This window comes from Eretmochelys imbricata, chromosome 2 (genome assembly GCF_965152235.1).
Source record: "Eretmochelys imbricata isolate rEreImb1 chromosome 2, rEreImb1.hap1, whole genome shotgun sequence".
NCBI classification, from domain to species: Eukaryota; Metazoa; Chordata; order Testudines; family Cheloniidae; genus Eretmochelys; species Eretmochelys imbricata.
Genome location: NC_135573.1, coordinates 187055085 through 187070336, shown reverse-complemented (window position 1 = coordinate 187070336; position 15252 = coordinate 187055085). Strand labels below are relative to the sequence as shown.

General features: G+C 44.8%; 1 protein-coding gene across 1 annotated transcript in view; it reads right to left on the bottom strand.

Annotated features, from left to right (window-relative positions):
- Positions 1 to 15252, bottom strand: part of MYRIP (myosin VIIA and Rab interacting protein) — a 329308-nt gene that overhangs the window by 185386 nt on the left and 128670 nt on the right. The window lies entirely within an intron of this gene.

The window sequence follows — 15252 nt, the reverse complement described above, 5'->3', positions numbered from 1 at the left end:
AAAAGAAGGAACAAAAAGACAAATCAAAACAGTACTCCATTTGGAGTTCTCTGTGTACATCATATAGCCCCCTTCCTACAACCGCATCAGGCCCCCAAAACAACCTTCTATGGGAAAAATGCATGACAGAAATGCATAGTCTGGCCACAGGACAGGGAATCAGGAGCGTCTGCATTCTAATCATGCCTCTAACTGTGCACTTGGGCAAGTCACCAACTCTCTGGACCATGCTCTGGAGCAAACCATATGACTTCACACAGTTAAACTGATGTAACAGAGGAGAACGTGGGCCTCTTCTTCAGTTAATAATTAGTAGGGTTTTTTTTGAAGATTCATTGCTGTTTTTAGAATGCTTTGAAGATGAAAACCACTGTACAAAAGTGAAAGAGCTGGCTGGACATTATTTTAAAAAAACTGATCAGATTCATGGGATTATATTATTAATAAGAGCCCCAATTCAGCCAATCACTTAATTACATGCTCAACTTCAATGAAATTTAAACAGTTTGCTGAATCAGGGCAAATATTTGACCAACTACTTGTTATCAGTTAAAATGTTTCCAAACCCTGAAAGCTCCATAAGCTTTGGCACAAGTGCATACTCATCCAAAAATTCATACCAGAGGTGTGATATTCATTATTTGCTATTCTACTATTTAAAACGTATTGGCCATCCAATCAAAGAGTGAAAACAATAACATGTGACTTAAGTGACTGACCACAAAATACAAACAGCAAACAGCATATAATTAAAGTGAGCAGTTTGTAAATACTGTGTAGGCTGCAAAATAGTCAATGAAATTATTCAGCGAATACTTAAGATCAATGCATACACTACAAGAAAATCAGGATTGTTTCGTGACCAATTTCCTAAATAAAAATGGCCTACATTTATATAGAATAATACTATAATGAATAGTTTGGCCACTTCTAATGACTGATCTTTATTATTTAGTATGACCAGGATAACATAGGATAATGTCAAAAATTCATTTAAAGCAGGACATGTTGATTAATATACAGGAAAACAATCATGAGTCATTGACTTTAATTTAAATTAACACTTTTTTATTACACCATTGCTAAAAGAAAAGATAAAAATATGTATTTGATAGTGCATATGTATTCAGACATTGGTTTAAGATTCAGTATATAAATCATCGTAAACAAAGCTTGGAATGTTTCTAAAAAGCCCTCAGTACGGTGCTATTCATCTTTCTATCTGCCATTTCCACCTCTCAAATTCATAACTCAAAGTGAAAACAGTCCATTTTGTGAAAACCTTACAAACCAATTCTAAAGTTAAAGTTTAAAAGGAATGCAATTACAACAGTGATATAGAAAGTATATTTTCCAAATTCCACAGACCTTAGTATTAAATTGAGTTCTGCGTGCACATGAGATGTTTTGAATATTTAACACCACGGACCTACTCAGCCACTGGTGGTATTGATCCATCTCGGAGCAGCTGAAGAATACAGTATTGCTTAGTTACACCAGATAGGCAGATCAAGCATAAGAAGAATGTCTATGCAGTTCCAAAGGAAAGGCTTATTTTATTTAAGACATTTGTTTTCCAGGAGGAATTATTTATTTCTGTGAATGTCCAGTAGAAATATCACAGTTCAAACAAACATGAGAACATCACTTACAGGGACAAGTTAAGTGAATACTGTTTGTTTAGCCTGAGTAAACTGGAGCAAATTAATTCCTGGGGTAACACCACAAACTCAGTAGGTATGCTAGGGATAAATTTGGCTCATTATGTTTAAAGAGTGAGCATGAAGACTGTATTTAAAAAGGGGGAAATGTAAAGGGAGGAAAACCATTTGTAGTATTGTGGTTAGTCATTACACTGCCACACAAAGGGAAGGAAAAAAGGAAGCTCCACACCAAAATTGTCTTTTTCAATTTGTGATTCATTTGTAAGAATCTTTAATATAAAGGAGGCAAAGGTATCCAAAATGTCTACCATCAAATCTAACTCTGCCACAGAACTTTGTTATAGAATTGTGTATTTTAGAAAATAGAAATGTACACTTATATTGTCAGACTAAAATTCATTCCTTCTTCTGATTGAACCAAAAGGCATTGTTGTGACAGTTTATGTAAAAAAATATGTATTTAACTTCAGTCACTGCTTTGGGTAGTGGATGTTTTCTGGCATGTCATCCTACACAAAAGCCAGTTTAGGAACATTATTTAGCATAATGCTTTTGGTCTAATTCTCTCGATTAAATTTTGATTGATGGTCCCCTTCCTCTTTTTCTTTTTGCATACTGTGTAAAAAACATTCATTGTCACTGCCATGCTTCAATTTGTTTTTAATGTCCTGAAGGAGTGTAGCCAGCTTTATAAAAAAAAAAAAAAGGCCAGATTTGTAGATTGACTATCTAATACTAAGATTTATGATCTGTTACAGTAGGTATCTTGGTGCTCTGAAGATATGTAGTGCAAATCAGATTATACAGATTAGAGGTACTTGTAATTTGGAAACCAATCGAATGCAGTCATAACAACATACTTGTGATGAAAGAGCCAGCGCTAGAGGTAAGAATGAGACCAGGAGTCAGCACTCCTGGATTTTCTTCCCAATTCTGCCATTTATTTGCCGAGTGACTTTGGACATATCACTAAATTCTCTATGCTTCACTTTACCCATCTTTAAAATAGATATAATAATACTGATTGTATCTAAACCCTCTGGGTGATAGGAAGAGCAAAATTGTGATCCTTATATGAAAGGTACTAGTTCAAAATATGTTGCTTCATTTCCCGCGAGTTGTCATAAAAGCTATCTAGTCTGCTTTATAGGCTCCCCCTCCCACAACGATAGCATCTGAGTGACTGATCCAAATATCAGTCTGTTCCATCACCAATACAGTATGCAGGCAACTAAGTTATCATTACGAAGTATGATTTTCTTTGTGTGCAGTACCATAATCCTTACTGTTAGGGGTCACCAGCCTGAAAAGGCTGAGAAAAAACTGCTCTAGCTCAGAGGTTCTCAAGCTATTTACCATTGTGGGCACAAATAATCCTGAATTGGTTCTTCTCGCTGTTTCCCACAGCAGTCTATCCTCTAGGAAATTGTGCCGGCTCTTGTTGCAGCTCTGCAAACCCAGAGGATCATGCATTCTGTGCTTGCAACACTCATGACAATCGTGCAGAGCTGTGTAAGCTCCATACTTTTGTCAGAGCTGGTGGACAGCAACAAATCCCCTGCAGGTTACTGGGATTTTAAAAATAAACATAAAAAGTATGGGATAGGCATGGCATTATGGGACAGAGAAAGTTGCATGATGGGAACTTGACCCCGCAGAGCCAGTCTCCCACATGTGGCTCATTTCTGCCCCACCCTGCATTGCCAAAACTTCCCAAAAGACAATGGTGAGTTACACACTGGGATACTTACCCATGGTGCACCTCACTGTGCACTGACACAAGAACTCCTATTGAGTATGCACAGCACCGACGCAAGGAGCCAAGTACACACACACACTAGACTAACTGCAGCGTAACTTGCGTCATCAGAAGTTTGTAATATAGACATGCCCTTAGAAAGGTTTTCCTAATATCTAACCTAAATCTCCCTTGCTGCAAAGCAAAAGGCTTAATCTGCAGCAAGAGACAGATTTAAGTTAGATATTAGGAAAAACTTTCCAACTGTACGAGTAGTTAAGCTCTGGAATAGGCTGCCAAGGGAGGTTGTGGAATCCCCATCACTGGAGGTTTTTAAGAGCAGGCTGGACAAACAGCTGACAAGGATGGTCTAGATCAGAGATTCTTAAACTGTGGTCCGCGGACAACCAGTGGTCCGAGAGCTCCATTCCAGTGGTCCGCGGATAGTTCCCTCTAAGGTGCGCACCTGGGCGGCTGCACACGAGAGAATGAAGGGCCGCTAATTAGGTACCTGGACCCTGGAGAAGACGCACATGTAAGGTGAGGTGGTGGCCTTGGCGGGGGAGAACAGACGGTAGGCGGGAGGGGGCAGTGGGGTGAGAAGACGGAGTGGAGGGAATTTGGAACGTGCAGGGCTGCAGCGGCCAGAGAAAGAGGCGACTTTCCCCAGCTCCAGGGCTGTGGCTGCCAGGGAAAGATGGCCCTCCTGCCCAGGCTCAGCTCTGTGGCAGGGGAGAGAGGGAGAGACCCCCCCACTCTTCCCAGCTCAGGGGCTACCGCAGTGGGGGAGAGAGGGCACATCCATCATATTAGAAAGATGAGACTACCGATATTAAAATATGAGTTGTGTGCTTTATTTGTAGCACAAAAAAACATTATTATAAAGGTTTTTTTATATAGCGCTTTTATCCAAAGCGCTTTACAATAGTTAACTAACGGTACAAACAGCATTTGGAAAGATCATTGCAGTGGTTCGCCGAGACTCTCAGCAATTTTCAAGTGGTCAGTGGAAAAAAAGTTTGAGAACCACTGCGCTAGGTTCAATTGGTCCCACCTCAGCACAGCAAGTTGAACTCGATGACTTCTCGAGCACTAATGTACGATTCTATGAAAATGCAGGAACAAATTCAGCCCTAATGTACTGGAATAAGTGGGGCTGCTGAGGTGCAAATCAGGGCCAAATATGGCTCACAGGTAGCAAGTTACTAATTCCTTGCACATTATCAGTTCTAACTATTTCCCTGTGCAGCTTTTTGAATTAATTGGAAGAGTCCATATGCACTTACCTTCTCTGTACTGAATGATAGCAATAGATGTGAGCAACACAGTAACTATGCTATAAAAATAGGATTGTACATATTTAAATCAATCCCTGAGTTTGCCCTATATTGAATAGGCATATCTGAATAACGATATGAAATACAGGAAAAAGTCAAAAACACATTGTTTAGATCTACTGAATCCCTTGATAAACATGCCCAGCCATGTTCTGTCTATCTGTTGTCATATCAGCATACTCTATTTCTGAAATTGTATAGTAACCTGCAAAAGAAGACAGTGTTAGTGTGCACACACACACACACAGCAGTCTGCATTTGGGGACCCTTCTGGGAACTTGCTATATCTGTGTTCTGTGCACAGGGTATTGACTTAGCAGCAGCAGTCAAGGATACGACACCAGGGGGTGCAGTGTAAGTACAAAAAAACCACAGGGAAAAAACAGTGTGTTGCTGCGGTCTCAATGTTCACAAAGGAGCTAATAAGTGGTTATAAAGCCAGCCAACTGTTGTACCAGAAATCAGGAAGGAGAATATTTCATAGTCCCATTGTTTCAGTTGCCATTCTCTTCTCTTCCCCACTATCTTACTGATATTTCTTCCCTAAAAGATTATTTTCTCCTTGAGCATTTTATGTCTGTAACCCATACGATGTTGTTCCAATTCGTGGGTTCTTTTACCACTGGCTTGATAGTTTTCAATTTTTTTCCCTTCATCTTTAATTTGTTTAATTTACAAAGAGAAGTAAATGCAGGAGGATGAGGATCCGGCCAAGTGAATTCTATAAAATGGTCATAGAAGTGGTATTTCTTCCCTATGCTACAAAAGAATCTAAGGTAAAATCCTGGTCCTACTGAAGTCAATGACAAAATGCCTATTGACTTCAGCAAGGTCAGAGCGTCACAGCTAGACGTTACTCCTTCATCTAGTAGCTGAGAAGGTGGGTTTTCTTGTTTTTTGGAAAACCCGGGAGGTGGGCCTAGCGGGAGGGACCACTGGACCCAACTAATGAAAAACAGGGATCGGAGTGGAGGTCATAGGTTCAAAATGAGGGTACTGGATGAGGATACCGAGCAGAGAACCCCAGACAGCACCCACTGCTCCTCAAAGCTATCAAGGGAGCCAGCGGACACTGCCCAGTGGAACTCTGCTGGGATGCGTGAGACGAGGGAGGAACGAAATAGGCTCCACAGTTGCAGAGCACCCCCTCGTCCAGCATCCTCCTCCTGGTGTTATAGATGGAGACTTTAGCCAGGGCCAGGAGGAGGTTGACGAGGAGGTTTCGCGACTCCATGGGGCCATGGGTGGGGCGTGCAAAAAGGAACAAGTGCGGAGAAAAGTGCAGCCAGAACCTCAACAAGAGGTTCTGGAGGAGCCGGAATAGGGGCTGCAAGATAGGTGTGCGCCAGGTTCTCCCTCATGCCGCAAAAGGGGCAGGCCTCGGGTATAGGGGTGAACTGTGCCAGGTGCACGCCCGTGCTCTTGGCTCCAGGAAGGAGCCGCCGACCGATGTCCCCGGCGGGCCGTGGGACCAAGGTGGAATAAAGGCTGGCCCACCAGGACTCCTAACCCTCTTTAGGTGGATGATAGTCCTGCCATTTGGTGTCGGGGCAGTACGCGAGGGTGAGGAAGTGCAGTGTGTGGAACATGAGCGTGTACAGATGGACTCTAGGCACGGTTTGGAACCGAACTGACTACAGCACGTGCAGCCGGCTTGGCGTGTGGGAGGAGGCAGCTGGGGGTGGGGGGCAGGCTTGCAGAACCGGGGCTGAAGAAAAATGTCCGGAGGGCTGGAGGTCAGGGGCGGGCAACGAGCGCCCTCTCGCAGGAAGACCAGAGAAACGGGTGACAAGGTGACCTCCACTTCCTGGAGTACGTGCATGGGGGTCGCAAGGGTGGAGAGCCCCATGCATCAACCAAGCACATGGGGAGCCACCCAGTCCCCCCTGTTGTAGTCCAGGAGGTCTCCGACTCTGGTGGTTTCTGCCAGGACCAACCTCCAGCACACTGAGGGAGACTCCACCACCTGCACACATAGATTGGGGTTGGGTAGCAGGGGCTCTGCGAGGAGGTCCGCCCCCTCGGTGCCCACAAAGGACCTGGTCGCCGAAAAGAGCTTCCAGGTCTGCAGGAGGTCCTGGTAGAAGGCCAGCAGCTCGGAGAAGTCTTGTGGAAGGCCCCTCGGGTGGAGAAAAAAAAAGCTGCCGGCCATATCGGAGCCCTCAGAGGCGGCGGAGGAAGGCATGCACCAACATGCTCCACACCGGACCACCTGCACCATAAAGGAGTCTCTGCAGGGCCTGGAGGCGAAACACATGGACCTGGCTGCGCAGGCAGACCAGGACCTGTCCTCCCTCCTCCAGGGGAAGACTCAGGACCCCTGAAGAGATCCAGTGCAGCCCCAGCCAGAAAAACTCCAGGGCCATCCTCTGGAGCCCCTGGGACCGGGCTCAGGGTCTTGAGCCGGTGCCAGAGCATGAACAGGACTAGCTGGTTCAGCACCAGCGCCCTCCCTCGCAGGGAGAGACACCGGAGCAGGCCTGTCCATCTCCGCAGCCGCTCGCCCACCCTGGCTGCCAAATCCTGCCAGTTCTCCGGCGGAGAAGAATATGTGGCAGATAGATAAACGCCAAGATAGAGCAGCGGACCCGCATTCCACCGGATGGCTTGAAGCGCGGGTTAAGTAGCTGAGACGGTTAAGAGGGAATACCACAGAGATAAAGGGGCTGATTCTGCTCTCCTTCACACTGGTGTAAATTGTGGGTAAATCCACTGAAGTCAATGGCATTGTAACGGTATGAAGCCAGTGAGAGAGAGAGATCAAAATCAGGCCCAAGAGATGGGATTTGCAAAAGGCTCAGCATTGGCCCTGACACTATCCCCATTGAAGTCAATGGGATTTTAATATAGACTGATAATAGGCTGAGCATTTTTGAAAATCCCACCCAGTGTGTCTAGTTCAAGCCTGAAGCACTTTCTGCAGGAGTGTCAGTGGTACCAGGACTGTCAATAAGGCACCAGCTGAGGCAGAGACATCATGACTGGTGAGCTAACCAGAACACAATTTAGTGCGGGGGAAAGGTCTTACAGCGTAATGGAGGATTTTGGAGCCTGTAGATAACGAGTATTTGCCTTTTCTAAGATTAAGAGAAGAACAAATATACATGTCAGTTCAAGAATATTAAACAAGCATTTACCATGACATTTTGGGGATTGGAAGTACCCCATATACTACCCCTCCATAAAGGGCATGTAGAAATCATGCCCAGGACTGAGTAAATTCATATTATGAGACTGATGAGTACTGTACATTTAACAACTGAAATTATTACGCTAAAACCTTACTGAGAAGGGTGCTTTAAAAAAAAATCACTAGCTGCACAGTGATTGCAGATCACCACGGATGTACTATGGATTCAGGATACCGTCTCTTTTTTTTTTTAAATCCAACCCAGTGGAAAGATTGGATTTTGTTCATTCACATATGCTCCTGATAATGGGAAGTGTAGGTACACCAAAGGCCTTTGTATCTTTTATTAAACGTCATAAAATAAACGTAATTAAGGCCAAGATGTGGAAACTCACGGCTAATCGTTGCTAAACCAATTCCACCGCTGACGGGCCCTGTGAACGTCAGCGTGCCTAACACGTGCCGTCTTCTTAAAAATGCACAACAGGCAACGCAATTGCTAGGGGAGAGAATAGATTCAGCCAGTACCAAGATCAGAAGTGAGCCCACATGCCCAACATCAATCCCACGCTAATTGCGCTAGTCTCTAACCTAATCTCCTAACAATTTCATGGCCAGCGGAAGCAATTTCACCAAATGAATGATTCATGCTTTTTCATTGTATAGACACTGAACCAATCTCTCTAAAAGGGAGTTGGCTTTTTTTCCAGTTGCTGGTACAGCCATCAGATTAGTGTTTATAATCAATTGGAAACGAGTGACATGTCGGACTGTAATTAGAAGCTAATGAATAATATATTGATATTATTTTAAATTCTTTCTTCTTCCTATGTAAACTTGTAAATTGTTAAGAGAGACATATTTAGCCCCATTTTCTGCTGTCCTGTTGTATTAGAACAGGGGTTCTCAAACTTATTTGATCGCAACTCCCTTCGTAGTGTCTGTAGTACTTTATGCATCCCGTCCTGCCATACAAGTACAATTAGTGATTAAAAAAAAAAAAACATCAACATGCAACTCTCACTAAATATTAAAAACAGTAAAGCATTAATTCAAACAGAGCCACTTCAGTATATAGTACATAGCTCTCTGGCTGGCCAGCTCTGGAAACAGCATCGCCGCCAGCAGCAGTGCAGAAGTAAGGGTGGCAATATCATACCATGCCACCCTTACTTTTGCGCTGCTGCTGGCAGCAGTGCTGCCTTCAGAGCTGGGCACATGACCAGCGCCCAGCACTCTCCACTCTGCCTTCTCATGCCTCCCCAGAATACATTCAATACCCCCCAGTTTGCATGAGCAGCACATTTGACTAATGGGTTTTGAATACGGGGAAGTTGACACACACAGAAGAAACAGGAAGTAAATTATAAAGCTATCTTTTGGGGGTTCTCATGAGGTCAGAAATCTCCAGAGCAAAGCTTGAGTGGTTAATGTAATCACTAGGATTTGAAGCAGAAATCATTGTCCTGTCATTCAAATTTTGCCAGACTATTTTGCATTTGTAAAACATGTTCTATTTTTTTCCAAGTATATATTTTATGTATCCCCTTCTACTCCCCTCTTGAAAATGCTATCATGTATAAAGCTGTGTACTCTAATTTTGATGAATGACATACTATTCATTAGCTTCCCTGACTTACAATAAAAAGAAAAAAAAATATAGCTGCTTTTTTTTTAATATTATAAACTGCTCTAATGCAGTAGATTATTCTGAAAATTATGGAAGAACATGTGAAAGTTTAAAGTCTCCAAGCAAAGTAGTCTTTTCAGATTTAGGGACTTAAAGAGACTCAGGGCAAAAATTTCAAAAAATGGACTGTTTAATTTCCCTTAAGTAAATGAGTTTCTTGGTTTAAAGAACAAAAACATTCCCCAAAATATTCATCTGTATCTTAACAGTAAGGTCCCAATTCTACAAAAATTTACACACATGCTTAACTTCACATGCTGAGTAATCCCATTTAAGTCAACGTCTTTGCATGATTGAGATCCAAGCAATTAAATGTTGTGAACCTAGTTTCAGATGTTCGTGTTTATACAACTAGGACACAGCATTAATATGGAGCCACTATTAGCATCTCCATAATTAAAACACCATGGGATTGCCTTTCTTTTTAAAATGGATTTTTCCCTTTTTAAAAAGTAGTAATTCCTGACATTAAAATCCCTATAAATTGTAAGTTTTTATTAATAAAATATTTATTTTATCCATATTACATTTCCATCCCATAAAACAGATATGCATAGTACAATATACTGTCCCATTAAAAATCCAAAGGACCTAGCAGCATAGCACCATTGCATTTTTAATACCCTAATTAAATCCCTCTGTAGAATTTTTCTCCTTTTTACATTTTATACGGACATTTACATTTATATAAACTTTTTATATTACTTGTCTCTTTATCTCCCTATATGTAACGTAACCTACCCAAAAAGAAAAGGAGTACTTGTGGCACCTTAGAGACTAACCAATTTATTTGAGCATAAGCTTTCGTGAGCTACAGCTCACTTCATCAGATGCAACTGTAGCTCACAAAAGTTTATGCTCAAATAAATTGGTTAGTCTCTAAGGTGCCACAAGTACTCCTTTTCTTTTTGCGAATACAGACTAACACGGCTGTTACTCTGTAACCTACCCAATTTTTCAACCTGAAATGTGTTCTTCGCTTCCCAGTTTTTTGCCTTCCTAGTATCCTTCTATAACTTACGTTATCTTTTCCTTTGCATTATTCTACCACACCAGGGGTGGGCAAACCTTTTGGCCCGAGGGCCACATCTGGGTATGGAAATTGTATGGTGGGCCATGAATGCTCCCGAAATTGGGGGTTGGGGTTTGGGGGGTGGGGCTAGGGATGAGGGGTTGGGGGTGCAGGAGTGTGCTCCAGGCTGGGACCAAGAGGTTCAGAGGGCAGGAGGGGGATCAGGGCTGGGGCAGGCACTGGGCATGGGAGGGGGTCAGGGGTGCAGGCTCTGGGGGGTGCTTACCTCAAGCAGCTCCCCGAAGCAGCTGCATGTCCCCACTCCGACCCCTACACAAAGACGCGGCCAAGAGGCTCTGCGCACTGCCCCATCCGTAGGCACTACCCCTGTAGCTCCTATTGGCTGTAGTTCCCAGCCAATGGGAGCTGCAGGGGCAGTGCGCGGAGCCCCCTGGCTGCCCTTATGCATAGGAGCCAGTGAGGGGACATGCCACTGCTTCTGGGAGCCTCGCAGAGCGGGGCAAGCCCCTGATCCCACTCCCCGGCGGGAGCTTGAGGGCCAGATGTGGCCCCTGGGCTGTAGTTTGCCCACCCCTGTACTACACCTTATTATCATTCCACTTTTCTTTGACTGACACTTGGATATTTAACTATTTCCAGCAGATTTGCTTGATTTTCTGCCTCTCTACAACCTAAGCCATAAAGGGTTAAATTACCTGCTAAAGTACAACTCCAATGAAATCAATGGCAGTTTGCCTGCTTACACCAGCAGTTTATTTGACCCCAGTTACCAGTCAGTGTAGCTCAGAATCTCAGCATACATTTCCCCATCCTTATATTATTATTCTGTATAGCAACACCCAAAGTATACTTCTAAAGAAATTGCTCAGAACTATTATTTCTATATAGCTGTTTCTATATATTACTGTTCCTGTGCTCACCTCGTTTTCTCACATTTCTAACAGTGCGTGTGTGGTAGGGGGGAGGGGAGGTTTCTATGTTGGGTTCAGCTAGATTTGCAGACTGAAGACTGAGTTTTCTCCTTCACAAATTAATTAATTGCATTTACAATCAGTACCAGAACGTCATTGTAAAAGTATCTCTATCTATGTTGTCATGGCCACAGGGCTACCTGTAGCTCTATTATCCTCTTTCTGGTCTCTCTGAGTGCACTCTCTCAGGTGTCAAACCTCATGCCTTTAGCTCTCCTGGATTAGAGTTCTGCAATTCTCCCACTCTGAGCCCTGGTCTACATGACGAGGTTAGGTCAAATTTAGCGGCGTTAGGTCGATTTCATAAGGAATGCAGCTACACAACCAACCCCGTTCTGTCGACCTAAAGGGCTCTTAAAATCGACTCTGTACTCCTCCCCGACGAGGAGACTAGCGCTAAAATCGACCTTCTTGGGTGGAATTTGGGGTAGCGTTGTGCAATTCGACGGGTATTGGCCTCTGGGAGCTATCCCCAAGTGCTCCAATTTGACCACTCTGGACAGCACTTTCAACTCCGATGCACTAGCCAGGTACACAGGAAAAGCCCCGGGAACTTTTGAATTTCATTTCCTGTTTGGTCAGCATGGCAGGCTCAGCAGCACAGGTGACCACGCAGTCCCAGAATTGCAAACGAGCTCCAGCATGGAGCGAACAGGAGACACTGGATCTGATTGCTGTATGGGGAGAAGAATCTGTGCAGGCAGAACTCCGATCAAAAAGAAGAAATGCTAATATATATGCCAAAAACGCACAGGACATGGTGGACAGAGGCTACAACAGGGACACACAGCAGTGCCGCGTGAAAGTTAAGAAGCTCAGGGAAGCCTACCAAAAGACAAAGGAGGCAAATGGTTGCTCTGGGTCAGAGCCCCATACATGCTGCTTCTACGATCAGCTGTATGCCATTCTAGGGGGGACCCTACCAGTACCCAACCACTGTCCATGGATACCTGTAAGGGGGGGAAGTCTCACGCAACACAGAGGAGGATTTTATGGATGAGGAGGAGGAGAATGCGCAGCAGGCAAGTGGAGAATCTGTTCTCCCCAGCAGCCAGGAACTTTTATTCATCCTGGAGCCAATACCCTCCCAAGGCAGGTTCCCAGATCCTGAAGGCAGAGAAGGCACCTCTGGTGAGTGGACATTTGTAACTACACTACAGGAGTTAAAAGCAATTGTGTTTCATATTTGATTTGCCCTGAAGAATTGGGATGCATTCGCGGCCAGTACAGCTACTGGAAAAGTCTGTTAACATGCCCGGGGATGAAACGGGAATCCTCCAGGGACATCTCCATGAAGCTCTCCTGGAGGTACTCTGAAAGCCTTTGCAGAGGTTTCTGGGGAGGGCTGCCTTATTTCATCCTCCACAGTAAGACACTTTACCACACCAAGCCAGTAGCAAGTAGTTTGGAATCATTGCAGCACAAAGCAGGGCAGCGAATGGTCCTGGGTTTTGGTCACATTCATGCAAAAGTCGGTCTTTATCTTTCTGTGTCAGCCTCAGGAGAGTGATATCATTCATGGTCACCTGGTTGAAATAGGGGAATTTTTGTAAGGGAACAGTAAAAGGACCCCATTCATGCTGGGCTGTTTGTGCTTGGCTAAAAGGGATCATCCCAGAGAATAGAATGCAGTGAGAGGAGGAGTGTGCTGCACATCCAACCCAAATCCACAGTCCCTCCTTTTAAACGGCAAACCCAACCGGCATTGCTTGCTATGGGAAAGGAGGGTGCTGCAGTTTAAAACCATTCCCACGTTATGAAGGCAGAAGAAGGCAACCCCACGTACCCTTTGGCTTACCATGGCTGCCTGGAAATGGAATTCTGTTGCCCAGCTGTGTGTGATGTGTTACCATACCAGCAGGTGCTCAATATAAAAGGCAAAATGCGACCTTGTACCTAAAGCACATGTGCTGTCTGCTGTTAATTGCTTGATTCACTGTGAAAGAGCCTTCCTTCTGTTTTCAGAAATATATCTTCTTAAATTTCACTCTCCTTTATCCCCCCTGCAGGTGCAAAAGTTTCTATGCTCCCCATATCAACTCCGTTCCTGAGGTTATTGCAGATTAGAAGGTGAAAAAACCCACACTTGCAATGACATGTTTTCCGAGCTCATGCAGCCCTCCCGCACTGATTGTGCATTCAGCTGTGCCCTGAGGCATTTGGTGGCAGAGACCAGGAAAAAAACATTCAGTGGGAGTGATCAGAACACGCAGGAGGAGATGCTGAGGCTAATGGGGGAACAAACGGACATGATCAGGCGTCTGGTGGAGCTGCAGGAAAGGCAACAAGAGCACAGACCGCCACTGCATCCATTGTATAACTGCCTGCCCTCCTCACCAAGTTCCATATCCTCCTCACCCAGACGCCCAAGAATGAGGGGGGAGGGGAGGCGGCTCTGGGCAACCAGCCACCCCACTCCAGAGGATGGCCCAAGCAACAGAAGGCTGTCATTCAAACAGCTTTGATTTGTAGTGTGGCTACAATAAGCAATGTGGCCTTGTCCTTCCCTCCTCCCCCACCCCACCCGGGCTACCTTGTCAGTGATCTCCTTCCCCCCGCTCCCCTTTTTTTTTAATAAATAAAGAATGCATGGATTCAAAAACAATAGGAACTTTATTTCCTTTGCCATCTCTGGCTGAAGGGGGGAGGGGGATTGGCTTACAGGGAAGTAAATTCAACAAAGGGGGCAGTTTTGCATCAAGGAGAAACACACACAACTCTCACACCGTAGCCTGGCCAGATATGAAACTGTTTTTCAAAGCCTCTTTGATGTGCAGTGTACCTGCCTGTGCTCTTCTAATCGCCCTGGTGTCTGACTGTTCAAAATTGGCCGCCAGGCAATTTGCCTCAACCTCCTACCCTGCCATAAATGTCTCCCCCTTACTCTCACAGATATTATGGAGCACACAGCAAGCAGCAATAACAATGGGAATATTGGTTTCGCTGAGGTCTAACCTAGTCAGCAAACAGCGCCAGCGAGCTTTTAAATGTCCAAAGGCACATTCTACCACCATTCTGCACTTGCTCAGCCTACAGTTGAACTGCTCCTTACTGCTGTCCAGGCTGCCTGTGTACGGCTTCATGAGCCATGGCATTAAGGGGTAGGCTGGGTCCCCAAGGATAACTATTGGCATGTCAACATCCCCAAAGGTAATTTTCTGGTCTGGGAAGTAAGTTTCTTCTTGCAGCTATTCAAACAGCCCGGAGTTCCTAAAGATGCGAGAGTCATGCACCTTTCCCGACCATCCCACGTTGAGGTTGGTGAAACGTCCCTTGTGATCCACCAGTGCTTGCAGCACCATTGAGAAGTACCCCTTGCAGTTTATGTACTGGTTGGCAAGGTGGTCTGATGCCAAGATAGGGATATGCGTTCCGTCTATTGCCCCAGAACAGTTAGGGAACCCCATTGCTGCAAAGCCATCCACTATGACCTGCACATTTCCCAGAGTCACTGCTATGGTTAGCAGAGGGTCACTGATTGCCTTGGCTACTTGGATCAGAGCAGCCTCCACTGTAGATTTGCCCAAGCCGAATTGATTCTCAACTGACCGATAGCAGTCAGGCACTGCAAGCTTCCACAGGGCTATCGCCACTTGCTTCTCAACTGTCAGGGCAGGTCTCATCTTGGTATTCCTGCGCTTCAGGGCGGGGGAAAGCAACTCACATAGTTTCATGAAAGTGGCCTTACG